The sequence below is a fragment of the Salmo salar genome, unplaced genomic scaffold, assembly GCF_965601325.2.
Source record: "Salmo salar unplaced genomic scaffold, fSalSal1 ptg000414l, whole genome shotgun sequence".
Classification (NCBI taxonomy): Eukaryota; Metazoa; Chordata; class Actinopteri; order Salmoniformes; family Salmonidae; genus Salmo; species Salmo salar.
The window spans coordinates 878,840-896,336 of NW_027675380.1; the positions used below are offsets into that span (position 1 = coordinate 878,840).

General features: G+C 40.4%; 1 long non-coding RNA gene across 1 annotated transcript; it reads right to left on the minus strand.

Moving 5' to 3' along the window:
- Positions 1–8,451: 8,451 nt before the first annotated feature.
- LOC145875982 (uncharacterized) lies at positions 8,452–16,593 on the minus strand. The gene is made up of 2 exons (XR_014391387.1): positions 12,078–16,593; positions 8,452–11,920 (listed from the first exon to the last, which is right to left on the minus strand). It is a non-coding gene; the product is annotated as an uncharacterized LOC145875982 (long non-coding RNA).
- Positions 16,594–17,497: the final 904 nt, after the last annotated feature.

The window sequence follows — 17,497 nt, forward strand, 5'->3', positions numbered from 1 at the left end:
AACTATATGAATACACATAACAATATCATCAACTATATTAATACACATAACAATATCACCAACTATATTAATACACATAACAATATCATCAACTATATTAATACACACAACAATATCAACTATATTAATACACATAACAATATCATCAACTATATTAATACACACAACAATATCAACTATATTAATACACACAACAATATCATCAACTATATTAATACACATAACAATATCATCAACTATATGAATACACACAACAATATCATCAACTATATTAATACACACAACAATATCATCAACTATATGAATACACACAACAATATCATCAACTATATTAATATACACAACAATATCATCAACTATATTAATACACATAACAATCGTCGTCTTACCTTTTATCCCTCAATAGAAACAGAGTCTGAATGATCATTAGGTTGTAGAAAGTTACTTTCGTTTGCTCTGCTCATTTACATATCAGGTTCTACCTGTTCTCTCTCCGAGTCCCTCTCTCTTTACAGCTCTTACAATGAGCCTTGGCAAACATTCTACAACTGTCTGGAAGTCTATTGGAGGGATGGTGGTGTTCTATTGTGTTGAGACCTGGTGACTGAGACGGCCACGGCATATTGTGAAACATCAGCAAGTGCAGCAGTCTTCATTACTGAAGCTCCTGCCAATCATGCCCCAACAATCACCAATCACTAAGCTCTTCCCGAGCATGGTCGCAGTCTCTGCTGGTTGCAGCTCTTCTCACCCCAGGGGTAGCAGCTCCTCTCTCTCCCCAGGGGTAGCAGCTCCACTCTCCCCAGGGGTTGCAGCTCCTCTCTCCCCAGGGGTAGCAGCTCCTATCTCCCCAGGGGTAGCAGCTCCTCTCTCCCCAGGGGTAGCAGCTCCTCTCTCCCCTAGGATGTGAAGACATTGGTGGCTTAGCTCATAGCCAGTAGGGGGGTCCGGGACGGAATTTCAACTGCTAAAACCATGAATACAACACCAGTGTATTGCCAAAAATGACTCAACAACTTCAAACATAGACTCTGACCTGTCCAATGAGCCAAACTGATTAAAGTCTCTCTCTCTCTCTCTCTCTCTCTCTCTCTCTCTCTCTCTCTCTCTCTCTCACACACACATATCCTATTCTTCTGTTTATGTCTCTGTGTCTTGTCTGGTGTCTCTCTCCATCACCAGAATAATTGGTGAGGGTTAGGCCTACTGCAATACAACATTCAAAACATGAAAACACAACTACATAACTAGCCTGTTCAACCTCTCTTTCGTATCGTCTGAGATCGCTAAAGACTGGAAAGCTGCCGCGGTCATCCCCCTCTTCAAAGTGGGTGACACTCTAGACCCAAACTATTAAAGACCTATATCTATCCTACCCTGCCTTTCTAAAGTCTTCGAAAGCCAAGTTAATAAACAGATCACCGACCATCTCGAATCCCACTGTACCTTCTCTGCTATGCAATCTGGTTTCAGAGCTGATCATGGGTGCACCTCAGCCACGCTCAAGGTCCTCAACGATATCATAACCGCCATTGATAAAAGAAAATACTGTGCAGCCGTCTTCATCGACCTGGCCAAGGCTTTCGACTCTGTCAATCACCGTATTCTTATCAGCAGACTCAACAGCCTTGGTTTCTCAAATGATTGCCTCGCCTGGTTCACCAACTACTTCTCAGATAGAGCTCAGTGTGTCAAATCGGAGGGCCTGTTGTCCGGACCTCTGGCAGTCTCTATGGGGGTGCCACAGGGTTCAATTCTCGGGCCAACTCTTTTCTCTATATACATCAATGATGTCGCTCTTGCTGCTGGTGAGTCTCTGATCCACCTCTACGCAGACGACACCATTCTGTATACATCTGGCCCTTCTTTGGACACTGTGTTAACAAACCTCCAAACGACCTTCAATGCCATACAACTCTGCAACAAAGCATCCTTCACTCATGCTGCCAAACATACCCTTGTAAAACTGACTATCCTACCGATCCTTGACTTCGGTGATGTCATTTACAAAATATCCTCCAACACTCTACTCAGAAAATTGGATGTAGTCTATCACAGTGCCATCCGTTTTGTCACCAAAGCCCGATATACTACCCATCACTGCGACCTGTATGCTCTCGTTGGCTGGCCCTCGCTTCATATTCGTCGCCAAACCCACTGGCTCCAGGTCATCTATAAGCCTTTGCTAGGTAAAGCCACGCCTTATCTCAGCTCACTGGTCACAATAGCAGCACCCACCCGTAGCATGCGCTCCAGCAGGTATATTTCACTGGTCACCTCCAAAGCCAATTCCTCCTTTGGCCGCCTTTCCTTCCAGTTCCCTGCTGCCAATGACTGGAACGAACTGCAAAAATCACTGAAGCTGGAGACTCACATCTCCCTCACTAACTTTAAGCATCAGCTGTCAGAGCAGCTTACCGATCATTGCACCTGTACATAGCCCATCTGTAAATTGCCCAACCAACTGCCTCATCCCCATTTTGTTTTTTTTGTTATCCTTTGCACCCCAGTATCTCTACTTGCACATTCATCTTCTGCACATCTATCACTCCAGTGTTTAATTGCTAAATTGTAATTATTTCTCCACTCTGGCCTATTTATTGCCTTACCTCCCTAATCTTACTACATTTGCACACACTGTATATAGACTTTTCTATTGTGTTATTGACTGTACGTTTGTTAATTGTCATAAACTTCATCGTCTGAAGAGGAAAAATCATCGGACCAATATGCAGCGGGTATATTGCTCATCTTCATATTTATTGAAGGTAAACACACTCAAACAAAATAACGACGATAACAGTCCAGTAAGGTGCACAGACTAAACCGGAAACAACCACCCACAAACACAAGTGAAAACGAACACACTAAATATGGCCTCCAATTAGAGACAACAACCACCAGCTGCCTCTAATTGGAGGTCATTGAAAAAATACAACATAGAAAGAGAAACCTAGAATAAACATAGAAATAGAAAATATAGAACATACATCAAAACCCCGAAACACACAAAACAAACACCCCCCCTGCCACGCCCAGACCAAACTACAATAACAAATAACCCCTTTTACTGGTCAGGACGTGACATTTATCCCATGTGTAACTCTGTGTTGTTTGTGTCACACTGCTTTGCTTTATCTTGGCCAGGTCGCAGTTGTAAATGAGAACTTGTTCTCAACTGGCCACCTGGTTAAATAAAGGTACATAAAGGTACATAAAATAAGAAATAACACAGAACTCTCAACTAGTTCCATCAAACAGAAAAACAACAAGAAAGCTGGATAAACACATTCAGATTTCTAGATATTGCACTTTTCTTTTGTGTTTTAGGGGTCATAGGTCAGATCAGTGGTCATGGTTGATATGCATGGACTAAAAAACAAACTTGAAACCATTTTTCTCAGATTCACTGTTTGTGTAGATGCCCCTTGTCTTTTCTAGGGCAGTAGTTCAGGTGGCTGTTTGTGTAGACTGCTCCTTGTCTTTTCTAGGGCAGTAGTTCAGGTGGCTGTGTGTGTAGATGCCCCTTGTCTTTTCTAGGGCAGTAGTTCAGGTGGCTGTTTGTGTAGACTGCTCCTTGTCTTTTCTAGGGCAGTAGTTCAGGTGGCTGTGTGTGTAGATGCTCCTTGTCTTTTCTAGGGCAGTAGTTCAGGTGGCTGTTTGTGTAGACTGCTCCTTGTCTTTGTAGGGCAGTAGTTCAGGTGGCTGTTTGTGTAGACTGCTCCTTGTCTTTTCTAGGGCAGTAGTTCATGTGGCTGTGTGTGTAGACTGCTCCTTGTCTTTTCTAGGGCAGTAGTTCAGGTGGCTGTGTGTGTAGACTGCTCCTTGTCTTTGTAGGGCAGTAGTTCAGGTGGCTGTTTGTGTAGACTGCTCCTTGTCTTTTCTAGGGCAGTAGTTCAGGTGGCTGTGTGTGTAGACTGCTCCTTGTATTTTCGAGGGCAGTAGTTCAGGTGGCTGTTTGTGTAGACTGCTCCTTGTCTTTTCTAGGGCAGTAGTTCAGGTGGCTGTTTGTGTAGACTGCTCCTTGTATTTCTAGGGCAGTAGTTCAGGTGGCTGCCCTTGCTCTTAGTCTGCCTCCTGTCTCTCCTATCATCATAGACAGTTGTGGAAAAAGTACCCAATTGTCATACCTGAGTAAAAGTCTAAAAATATTTGGTTCTAAATATACTTAAGTATGAAAAGTAAAATTAAAAATATAAATCGTTTCAAATTCCTTCTATTAAGAAAATCAGGTGTCACCATTATCTTGTTTTTTAAAATGTATGGATAGGGGGCACATACCAAAACGAAGACGTAATTTACAAAAGATGCATTTGTGTTTCCTGACTTCGCCAGATCAGAGGCAGTAGAGATGACCATGTGTTGTCTTGATAAGTGAATTAGACCATTTTCCTGTCCTGTCTAAGCTTTCAAAATGTAACGAGTACTTTTGGGTGTCAGGTAAAATGTATAGATTAAAAAGTACATTATTTTCTTTGGGAATGTAGTGATGTAAAATTATCAAAAATACAAATTCAAAAGTAAAGTACAGATACCCCCCAAAAAACAACTTATGTAGTACTTTATAGTACTTTTACACCACTGGCCATGGGTACACCTTCCTGAAAACAATGACTCCATACTTTTCTGAAACCTGTTCTGCCAGTTCATGTCCTTACATTTACATTTTAGTAGACACTCTTATCCAGAGCAACTTACAGTAATGAATGCATACATTTTCATTTCATACATTTATTATTATTTTTAGCACTGGCCCCCCGTGGGAATCGAACCCACAACCCTGGCGTTGCAAACGCCATGCTCTAAGAACTGAGCCACAGGGAAGACTAGAATGTTCCATTGTGGTTACCCAAAGAGATGACAAGATAGTTCACACATTCATCATCCAGGGTTACTGTCAAACAGACATGTGACATTTCTGGTTCGTCCATAACTTGTTTCCTGCTTGTAGCAGGCCGTGTTTACAGGAATCCTTTTCTCTAACTAGAAATGAAATGTGATTTCATGAGAATATTTTTCTGCAGTGAGAGTGTAATGCAAGTCAAACTGTCCTTGGATGTATGTCAACAAGATTTATAACCAGCATTGTTAAATTAACTGTTGTCATTATTTAAAAAAAAATCTATGCTGTCATTTTCTATGTTAGCTTGCTTTTAAAATGTTTTATTGTCACAGACAGCGGATAGATGCAGTGAAATGTGTTGTTTTACAGGTCAGCCATAGTAGTATGATAGATGCAGAGAAATGTGTTGTTTTACAGGGTCAGCCATAGTAGTACGATAGATGCAGTGAAATGTGTTGTTTTACAGGGTCAGCCATAGTAGTATGATAGATGCAGTGAAATGTGTTGTTTTACAGGGTCAGCCATAGTAGTATGATAGATGCAGTGAAATGTGTTGTTTTACAGGGTCAGCCATAGTAGTATGATAGGTGTGTTGTTTTACAGGGTCAGCCATAGTAGTACGATAGATGCAGTGAAATGTGTTGTTTTACAGGGTCAGCCATAGTAGTATGATAGATGCAGTGAAATGTGTTGTTTTACAGGGTCAGCCATAGTAGTATGATAGATGCAGTGAAATGTGTTGTTTTACAGGGTCAGCCATAGTAGTACGATAGATGCAGTGAAATGTGTTGTTTTACAGGGTCAGCCATAGTAGTATGATAGATGCAGTGAAATGTGTTGTTTTACAGGGTCAGCCATAGTAGTATGATAGATGCAGTGAAATGTGTTGTTTTACAGGGTCAGCCATAGTAGTATGATAGGTGTGTTGTTTTACAGGGTCAGTCATAGTAGTATGATAGATGCAGTGAAATGTGTTGTTTTACAGGGTCAGCCATAGTAGTATGATAGATGCAGTGAAATGTGTTGTTTTACAGGGTCAGCCATAGTAGTATGATAGATGCAGTGAAATGTGTTGTTTTACAGGGTCAGCCATAGTAGTATGATAGATGCAGTGAAATGTGTTGTTTTACAGGGTCAGCCATAGTAGTACGGCGCCCCTGGAGCAAATTAGGTGTAAGTGCCTTGCTTAAATTAAGGGCACAGACAGATTTTTACCTTGACGGCTTAACAAACACTCTAACCACTAGTCTATCTGACCACACCCTAAAATAAGATAATGTTTAAGTGTTTAAATGTAGTCCATAGTATTAGGATTATGTACACAGCTATTCTACTATACAGTTACAAACTGCTGCTACACATTTGGTCAAAGACCAGTTCAGACTGAAACCAGCCTTAGTATCTGTTTTATCTGGGGACAAATTGTCCTGGTTCAATTATCTTCTGTTATATCTGGGGACAAAGTGTCCTGGTTCAATTATCTTCTGTTTTATCTGGGGACAAAGTGTCCTGGTTCAATTATCTTCTGTTATATCTGGGGACAAAGTGTCCTGGTTCAATTATCTTCTGTTATATCTGGGGACAAAGTGTCCTGGTTCAATTATCTTCTGTTATATCTGGGGACAAAGTGTCCTGGTTCAATTATCTTCTGTTATATCTGGGGACAAAGTGTCCTGGTTAATTACCTTCTGTTTCAGGGAAAATGGAGGGTCAAATTTGCTGTAAGTTACTGGTGTTTTCCTTGGTATTCTATCAGGCTCTGAGTTCAGGCCATCCCGACCATGACACCCTCACACACTCCATGAGACAGCCAGCGATCCAGTTATCACCAGAATAAACATGGTACAATCCCACAGAAAAATGATGGCGTAACTCGCATTGAAATGCAAGTACCCAGATAATGGTAAGAAAGATTGAAAATAAATTATTTAAAAGCTAGAGAGAATATAGTAGACGGTATGTGTCAGAAAGTGATTGATGATCTATTTATGTGTCTTATGTTTATGCCCTTTCAAGGACATCCTGTCCAGATGTCCTCATGCTATTTAGGGTGTGCTTTTGTAACACGATAGTGCAGCAGTAAAGCAAATGTTTGCAATAAATAGTAATGGCCTGATAATTGATGTGTGGTGATCTTGGGAACAGTTGGTTATTGTTGTAGTGAATGGGGGAGGCCTGAATTTGAACTGTTTGAATAATGTGTGTAGTGAGCTTGTGACCATCTGCAGAATGAAAAATACATTTCCGGGGTAGGTCTGCCTGAGTATAAGTAAGTGTTAGACTTGTCCTGTGAACACTACAAGCGACAAGAAACCTCAAGAGAGATAAACCACAGAAAACTCTAAAGAAGAAATGAATAAAACATGGATTTGTTCAGTACTGACACCCCCGTGACGACCTTAACATCAGAAGTAGGACCCCGGCTAAAACATAGAGAAAGGGAGTATAAAGAGTATAAATTACCAATATATGATGCTCCAAAAACTGGTTTTCTAAATTTGAATAGAACCCAAATATCGCCTGTAACTATGTACAAATCACAGGGCTAGCTATACAGACCAGTGGTAATGTATCCTACATGTTGGGGGTGATTAGCTAGCTATACAGACCAGTGGTAATTTATCCTACATGTTGGGGATGATGAGATAGCTATACAGACCAGTGGTAATTTATCCTACATGTTGGGGATGATGAGATAGCTATACAGACCAGTGGTAATTTATCCTACATGTTGGGGATGATGAGATAGCTATACAGACCAGTGGTAATTTATCCTACATGTTGGGGATGATGAGATAGCTATACAGACCAGTGGTAATTTATCCTACATGTTGGGGATGATGAGATAGCTATACAGACCAGTGGTAATTTATCCTACATGTTGGGGGTGATGAGCTAGCTATACAGACCAGTGGTAATTTATCCTACATGTTGGGGGTGATGAGCTAGCTATACAGACCAGTGGTAATTTATCCTACATGTTGGGGTGATTAGCTAGCTATACAGACCAGTGGTAATTTATCCTACATGTTGGGGGTGATGAGCTAGCTATACAGACCAGTGGTAATTTATCCTACATGTTGGGGGTGATGAGCTAGCTATACAGACCAGTGGTAATTTATCCTACATGTTGGGGGTGATAAGCTAGCTATACAGACCAGTGGTAATGTATCCTACATGTTGGGGGTGATGAGCTTGCTATACAGACCAGTGGTAATTTATCCTACATGTTGGGGTGATTAGCTAGCTATACAGACCAGTGGTAATTTATCCTACATGTTGGGGATGATGAGCTAGCTATACAGACCAGTGGTAATGTATCCTACATGTTGGGGGTGATGAGCTTGCTATACAGACCAGTGGTAATGTATCCTACATGTTGGGGATGATGAGATAGCTATACAGACCAGTGGTAATTTATCCTACATGTTGGGGATGATGAGCTAGCTATACAGACCAGTGGTAATGTATCCTACATGTTGGGGGTGATCAGCTAGCTATACAGACCAGTGGTAATTTATCCTACATGTTGGGGATGATGAGCTAGTGTTAGGGCTGCGTCAATTCAATTCTGGTATCAGAACAAAATTTACCACTAGGCTACTGAATATATTTTCAGCTGTTTATTAATAGAATTAGTCAAGCAGAATAAATGGTAAATGCAATCTTCGTATATACGGGTTCACTGTAACACCTCGCAGGGCAAACAGAGAACTGAAAATGACATCATAAGTTCTTCATTAAATACTCTGACAGTGATAGTTCCCGCTCACTGCTGGCCTGTCAGAGGGAGGATGAGCGTGGTTTAAACTTACTCATCCTATCGTTGGCGTGCAGGCTGGTCCCAGCCTCTAGACGCATCTTTGTTGCCAAGCATAGTTGTCTTCTAGCTTATCTTCATGTGTGTACCCGAGAGTCAGACACCCAAGGACAGTGCCTGTTCTTGTGCCACAGTCATTCTCCCCTCTATCAGTTCCTCACATACACCAGTCCATGAGCGGCCCCACAACCAGGCATTGTGTGTGTGTGTCACGAGTCTACTCAGCCTACACTCCTACTAGCCAGCAACCCTCCAGTTAGTCATGTCTATTATATGTTGCTCAATCTATGTTAATACAATATAAACCTCTTAGTGCATTACAGTCCGTTCATACTTAGGCCTACATCTACTGTAAATGGTAATGCATCACATCTAATAAGTGAAATAAAACCCAACAATCCCCCTTTTCACACCCGAAGAACATTCCACAATACGACATTTCAGATAAATGTAGGATTCCCCCTTTTGACACCCGCTAGGGTGTCACTCACTAAAATACAATACAAACACTTTTATTAATAGGCAATAACAATAACAAAAACCTTCAGTCCTCCAGCTACACCTAACCTGTACTAGGTTGACTACCAGCCACCCAGGAACTTCAAACCTTCACATAAGGAAAGACAAATAGTACACAGGATAAATTCAGAACATATTATTTAAAAAACGTATAAAAAGAAGACCTTTTTGCGACAGTGGCTACACCTAACATGTATGGGACAGACTTTTTGTCCCAGTACTTAAAATCTTCACATCCACCTGCCACTACATTCAATACATATGAGAACATTTTGGATAAGCTTTATTCAACCACTTCCCCAACAGCAAACCAAGGATCATTCCGGTTGCTCGGACAACTTCTGTAAGATATTTTCTCAAGCAAGGGATTATACAGGCAACACAACACAACAATAATAGGAACACAAGCACTAGGGTCAGAAATCCAGTAACCACCATAGATGTGTACTTACCAAAAAAGATGTTCAGCCAATTCCCCTCATATACCCCTGCTACACCCTTCATTTCAGCAGATAGCTTGTCAAGTCCCAGTAGGGCTTTGGTAATGCTACCATCAGGGCTAGTGTTATTAGGGATAAAAGTACAGCATTGTTCACCAAACGTTTTATACACCCCCCATTATTAGCCAATATCATATCCAACTCCAATCTATTTTGTCTAGCGGTTCTAGTGGTAGCCTCTAGTTGCTCAGCCATACCTGTCAGTGCAGTGCGAGTATAGTTAACAAATCTCTGTTACACACACATCAGTAAAGAACTCAACCCAGCTTTAGGCGGCTGTATTTTTCCCACAGTACACATACATTCCTTATCAACCTTGCCACCTGTCTTCTAATCTCCTGCCCACTAGCCGTTCCCAGGCCGTTGTTACTCTCCCTAACTTAGGGAGGCTTCTTCTCCTGTTCCGTTCCCAAGGTCGTCTTATCAACTCTGCCCTGCTCATTCTGGTAACAGTGTCTTACTCACACAGTATTGGAATATAGTTTTTAACCCATTATTATAGCTGTATTTCCAATACATTTCAACAGGTTATAAGGTTTCTGAGTGAAATCTTTTAGTCAAACCTTTCATTACATCCACCCGATTGGCTAAATATTTCACATACATTATAACACATCTATTTTTATTGGATTCAGAAATTTCACACAAAATCAAACTAATTCAGGAAACTCTAAAGATGGTCGCATCTTATCATGGGCACCTCATAATTGAATGAATCCTCCACCAGGCTCGGCGGTAGGTATTTGTCGTCCCACTGGTCTGAACTTTGACTCGGTCCGTATCTCACCATCTGCTCCGTTATCGATCTCTCCAGAACCCTGGAAATGAGACCTCTCGCACACGGGACCAAACAACAACCACACAACGCAAACACACTCATACAGGTGAAAGCAGCCCATAATACAGTTCTTACAACACTTTTCCATTTCCCAAACATGAGCTATATTATCAGAAATGTACGTACAGCAATGAACCTAATCATTCTACCTACACCATCCTCTTTTGCCAGTAACATATCGAGAGTCAGTCTATTTTACCAGGTCATGAGGGGGGTGGTGGATAATTGGTCAGAGAACCTCTTTACTGCATCCCCGTTTTCATTCATGACTCTCTGTTGATTCTAAAAAAATGTCATTAATCCAATCCACATTTCTATTTATTGTCAACCACCAAAACAATGTAGTGTTAAAGCCTTCACATATTTGATTCATTGCTTTGTATTCATCTGGAACTTCCCTGAGGATGCCAATAGCATCCATCTAGACAGGGCTACTCTCATCCTGGTCAAAACTCATCCTGTGCCTTCTTTAGCCTCCTATAACTGGCCTCTGATGACTCAATCAGAATTTCACATTGAGCTAGCTAAATAAGGCAGGTCGTAGCTAGTGTTTCTATATGGATATAGAAAAGGTATAACATTTTAGATGTGGCTCAATTCATACCTGCATGCTACAGATTGCTGTTGTCATCCACAGATGGAGTCATAATCTGGATCAGAACATTCTAGTGAAAGCCAGGTCCTAACTGAACACTAAATGCTGGCGCTTGATCAATACAACTCACTTAAAAAAGCAAAGGGGAAAAAAGAACAGGACACAATAAAATTAAAATAGTAAAATGTCAGTAGAAAGTCATTGCCCATCCTATTAAGAGTCTGGTTGGACCAATAAACCCAGGGCGCAAGTTCCTAACCACCCTTTGTGGTCATTTCTGTCGTATGCGTCCTTTGCTGGTACTAGCCCACCCTTCATCAGTTATAGGTGCTGTGAGGTTAAGAATTTTCTATTCATCTTTCAAACCTAATTCAGTCACATTAACGATTACTTTCAGCCATTAAAATCATATGAGTTCTCGGTGCCATTCTTGTATCTATAACACTGGTACTCATCAGGAGTTAAGGTGAACCGAGGTGGGTTGGCTGAGTACTTCAATCTGGCCAACCCCAATTCCTGTACAGTTGTCTGCTTCCCCAGGAAATTGTTTAATGTTTACCTTAAACCTACATCCTGATGTTTTTTGATTCCTTATTCTGTATGTCACTCATCAGTGTATTATATAGTTTATATTTTCATTCTTATAAATGACAACGGTGTCATATGATTAGTACCGGAAGGTGGTGGATCTGAATGTATCAGAAAGATTAGACTATGATGCAGCTCAGAGTCTCTACTCTTCCCAAAAACCGCCAACCCTCTCCTGCCCTTAGTCTCTCTGCTAGGTACCACCCCATACTCACACCTACATTTACATTACATTTTAGTAATTTAGCAGACGCTCTTATCCAGAGCGACTTACAGTAGTGAATGCATACATTTCATACATGGCCCCCCGTGGGAATCGAACCCACAACCCTGGCATTGCAAACACCATGCTCTACCAACTGAGCTACAGCTACCTCTAGGAGCACACACAGTGATGAACGGTCGGGATAGGAAATCTTCGTTAAGGAGGTAACCCCCGGACCCTGTTGGTGCTCGGTTCTTCTCCTAACTCTGTGTGTGGTCAGCAGTGCTCATATGTGTACATACCTTCTTGCAGTGGATAACGTGGACCCAAGTGACTCTCTCAGCTTTTCTAATGGCAAAGGCAGTGGTTTAACAGCACCTGGTATGGGCCTTCCCAACGGGGCTGCTTCCAGTCTTTTCTCCTCAGGGACTGGATCCACACCCAGTCTCCTAGTTGTACTGAGTGAATCACCTTCTCCTGTAATTCACCTGTTGGACACAAAATCTTGGACATACGGGTTTGGTTAACAAACAGTCTTCTCATGTCTCTGTTAGTATTACTTCAACTTCTATGTCTACCTGTTCTGGTATCTCTATTCTCCCTAACTCTGGCATTCTATAGGCTCTACCTGATTAGCTAAAATGTCATCCATCATTTAAAGAGATAGATCCCAGTAAACCAACTCTAGGGATAATATCTTGACCTCATTCAGTGTTTGTGTCCAGATTGTGTGTGTGTGTGTTTGTGTCGTGTGTGTGTTTGTGTCCTGTGTGTGTTTGTGTCCTGTGTGTGTTTGTGTCCTGTGTGTGTGTCCTGTGTGTGTGTGTGTGTGTCCAGTGTGGTTGTCCAGTGTGTGTGTTTATGTGTCCTGTGTTTCACACAGACACACACAAGACAATCACACACACACACACACACACACACACACACACACACACACACACACACACACACACACACACACACACACACACACACACACACACACACACACACACACACACACACACACACAGGACAAATACACACACACACACACACAGGACATACACACACACACACACACAGGACACACACACACACACACACACACACACACACACACACACTGGACACAGACACACACACGGACACACACACACACATAACTTTGTCCAAGTGGTGGTCAGAATGTGTGTATTTTTGTCCTGTGTGTGTATGTGTGTATTTGTCCTGTGTGTGTGTGTATATTTGTCCAGTGTGTGTGTGTGTGTATTTTTGTCCTGTGTGTGCGTGTGTATTTTTGTCCTGTGTGTGTGTGTGTGTTTTTGTCCTGTGTGTGTGTGTGTGTGTATTTTTGTCCTGTGTGTGTGTGTGTATTTTTGTCCTGTGTGTGTGTGTGTGTGTTTTTTTCCTGTGTGTGTGTGTGTGTGTGTGTGTGTGTGTGTGTGTGTGTGTGTGTGTGTGTGTGTTTTTGTCCTGTGTGTGTGTGTGTGTGTGTGTGTTTTTGTCCTGTGTGTGTGTGTGTGTGTGTTTTTGTCCTGTGTGTGTGTGTGTGTGTGTTTTTGTCCTGTGTGTGTGTGTGTGTGTTTTTGTCCTGTGTGTGTGTGTGTGTGTGTGTATGTATTTGTCCTTTGGGTGTGTGTGTGTGCGTGTGTGCATTTGTCCTGAGTGTGCGTGTGTGTATTTGTGTGTGTTTCGCACTAGAAACATTAATTACACACAACTCCTAACACAGGACACACACACACACACAGGACACAAACACACACAGGACACAAACACACACAGGACACACACATGGTAAGAATATTTGTCTGCGTTCAAGCCATGTATCAATATTGCTGCCTATCTAAACAAATTATCCTTATGTCAGCCCTTCTCTTGTAGGATTGCCCCCTTTCATTTTCCACATGTCCAATTCTCCCTGGGGCATTCATCCTTAGCTACCCTGTAACAATTCTCTGTCAAGTGTCTTATTTAAGATTTATCTGTGCTGCTTTGTATAATTTTAAATGCCTATGTGCTTGTCTGTGTAAACAGTCATATCTCTTCTTAGCGAATTTACCAAACATAAACTTAAAACTAAAATACATGCCAAATGGAGCCGATAGTCTCTCCATGAATTAATATCCTAACTAAGCAACCCAAATTAAATTCTCTTCCTATCTTCTATTCTTATTATGTATTTTCTGTCTGTCCCAGTATTATTTCTGTCCTCACCTGTTTATAATTTAACTTTGCTGGTCCGTTGGCTTAGAATATATCCTAATACTTGACATAAGTCTACCATTATTAAACTTATTCAACAACAAAATATAATAATACTATTATATTAATTCCACAGCCTTGTTGTGTTAAATCTCTTCCACTGAATACAACCACAGCTGACTTCCTAAGGGAAAATAAACGTATCTAGATAATGTAAAAAGTACCCCTAATTATCAAACGATATTCACATAACATAATCAGATCAAAACTATTAATCTAAACTACTCCACAAAGAAAAATTATTGTACCCTTATCGTCATTCTGTCTTCTCATTGGTTCAAATTGTCAATTGTGTCTAAGAACTTTAACTCCATCATAATTATCAGTTCTACAAATTTCCTTAAAGTCAGTATCACAAATGACCTTAAATTCACCCTCCAAATGGCTTTTCAATGTGGCTGATCAGACCACACAGGGAAGCCACTAGAGGGGTCAAAAGTCATACCACCCTTTCAGAACCGTGTTTCTTACTACATTAGACAAATGAAAGCTAAGAACTTTATCTACATTTTGTATCCCAGGTTCCCAGGACATTCCCTATCAAAAGAATTTCACGTGTTTAATTAAAACTCAGAAAATAAAACTTAAACGATTCCATGGGTGAATAACTTCTAAGATTCCATGTGTGTATACCCATTTAAGATATCCTGTCCCTAGGAATTTGAAACGCTCCTTTTTCCAGAAAATACAACCACTTGGTCAGCATTTCATCCTACTACACCGATTCAAAAACCCAAACGTTGACTACAATAAAACCTAATGATACTTATAATTCCATTGTACTCCCCCCAATCATTAGTTTTAAACTTAATTGAACATGCGCTACCCTTGGATACAATATTTTACTTCAATCTATGAAACCCCATATTTTAACGTACTACTTGACTAATTTAACCCAAGATTGCTTAAAACCTTAAAGCCCCTTCAGTTTGTCTGCAAACCGCCCATTCTGTTTGCTAGGAATACCCTGCCATTATACACAACTGTGTTTAATGTGCACCGTCCCTGTAAAAATAAAATTAACTCCACCTTTAATTCACTTTAATGACTTGATATTTTTCCATGCAATGTTCAATTCACCGGTGTTACTAAACAATCAATACCACGACTCAATAACCAGAATTTATCACAAAACTTTTACGATTCCATTATTCAGACCAGAATCGCTTCCAGCCACATACTCATAGGAATAAAATATTACCTCTTTTCAAACAGCGTTCTGCCTTTCCTCTATCGCAAGATTAATACCAATGTTACAACTGTATCTCTCGTTCGGCTTCACACTTATGAAATGTCTATGACCTTAAATGTAACATGTAAATCGCAAAATTTATAAAATACTTACTACAACTTAATACTACTCCCTTCAAACCTATCCGCTCATTATAATTCATTAGATTTCGGTAACTGTCTCTTCAATTTAAACTAAACAAGCCATCAAAACGTTTGGTTTATACCTTAAGTCATTTAGCAGACGCTCTTATCCAGAGCGACTTACAAATTGGAAATGGAACTCACAATTATGACTCTATAATATTTCTTATCTACTCATAATAATTCTTAATTTGGTTCACTTACATCGAACAGGTGCTTCACAAAATTAATTTGGTTAAAGCCAATATGCAGATCTTTAGTTATTATAACAATAGGTGTCTGCTTACCTGTTTTTAGTTGTCCGGACTCTTTGTGAAGCACACCGTTCCACGATAGCGATGTCCAATTGGCTGATCAATACTCAGCGAAGTCCCTTTACCAGATCACGTCGGGGTCACCATGTTAGGTCGCGTCAATTCGAATCTGGTATCAGAACAAAATAGTCAGCACATAGTAACTTCTGATTTCTTTGTACTTTAATTAATGCAAACACTTGAAGGGTAAATAGGTGGTTCGTATATACGGGCTCCCTGTAACACCTCGCAGGGCAAAACAGAGAACTGAGTTTCACATCCTTTGCTTTTCATTAAATACTCTGACAGAGATAGTTCCCGCTCACTGCTGGCCTGTCAGAGGGAGGATGAGTGTGGTTTAAACTTACTCATCCTATCGTTGGCGTGCAGGTTGGTCCCAACCTCAAGACGCCTCCTGTTGCCGGGCGTAGTTATTATCTTTGGCAGTCGATTTATCTTGTGACTGCACAATGCACAGTTCTCTAAAACCCCGACACCCCTCTGCATATACATTTCACCCATATCCTGCCCTTATCTTTTAACAAGCTCTTCCACATCCCTGATTTACAGCATCTGCATTCTTTCCATATGACTCAACATCCCATGAGCCCCTTCCTCTCACACAGCAGTATGCTCTTATCATATAGAGTATAAACTTAATATTATAGCATAGCTTCTTTGTTATATTATATAGGTTATGCAAACAAATAGTTGGTCAAACCCTAACACTCACAAGGGGGCATAACGTTACATGTACAATACTATCCCATTTTGGAAACGTTACATGTACAATACTATCCCATTTTGGAAACGTTACATGTACAATACTATCCCATTTTGGAGACGTTACATGGACAATACTATCCCATTTTGGAAACGTTACTTGTACAATACTATCCCATTTTGGAAACGTTACATGTACAATACTATCCCATTTTGGAGACGTTACATGTACAATACTATCCCATTTTGGAAACGTTACATGTTCGCCCCCTTGTGGAGGGAAATTAATATCTTAGATGGTAGCTGTAGATGGGATTCAAATGCATAATGGTATTAATACAGTGTCTAGACTACCTCTTTTGTATGAATGCCCTTCAGAATCCAGACACAGTATTGCCACGCAGCAAAATGTTGCGTATAATCTTTCAAGTCAGCCTGATAAAATATTGAACAATTTGTGTACAAAGATATCTTGAAATGTGATATTAGGGCTGTATGGCAGTACTGTTACTGTATGGCAGTACTGTTACTGTATGGCAGTACTGTTACTGTATGGCAGTACTGTATTGGCTAGTGCTTTCTCCAATATGTTCTTCTATTTTACATTACATTGTATGTTGATGCCATTAATCTTTAAATATTTATTTAATATATGTATATATATATATACATTACGTTTTAATGCTTGTAAGACTGTTCTTTGACACATTTTCTCTTCCTTTGAAATTCTTATAGGACAGAACATGGACACAATGCAATTGGGATCAAGAAGAAGGTACAGATATGTTGTAGGACAGCTGCATTTGAAGTGTACATTTAACCTGCATAGCAGTCAATACAAACTGACATCTATTAGCATACAAATGTGTGCAAATGATCTTTTCAGATCTTCTCAGAAATTAATTACGTCCATGGAATGGATATAGACAAAAATATAATTCAAGGACTA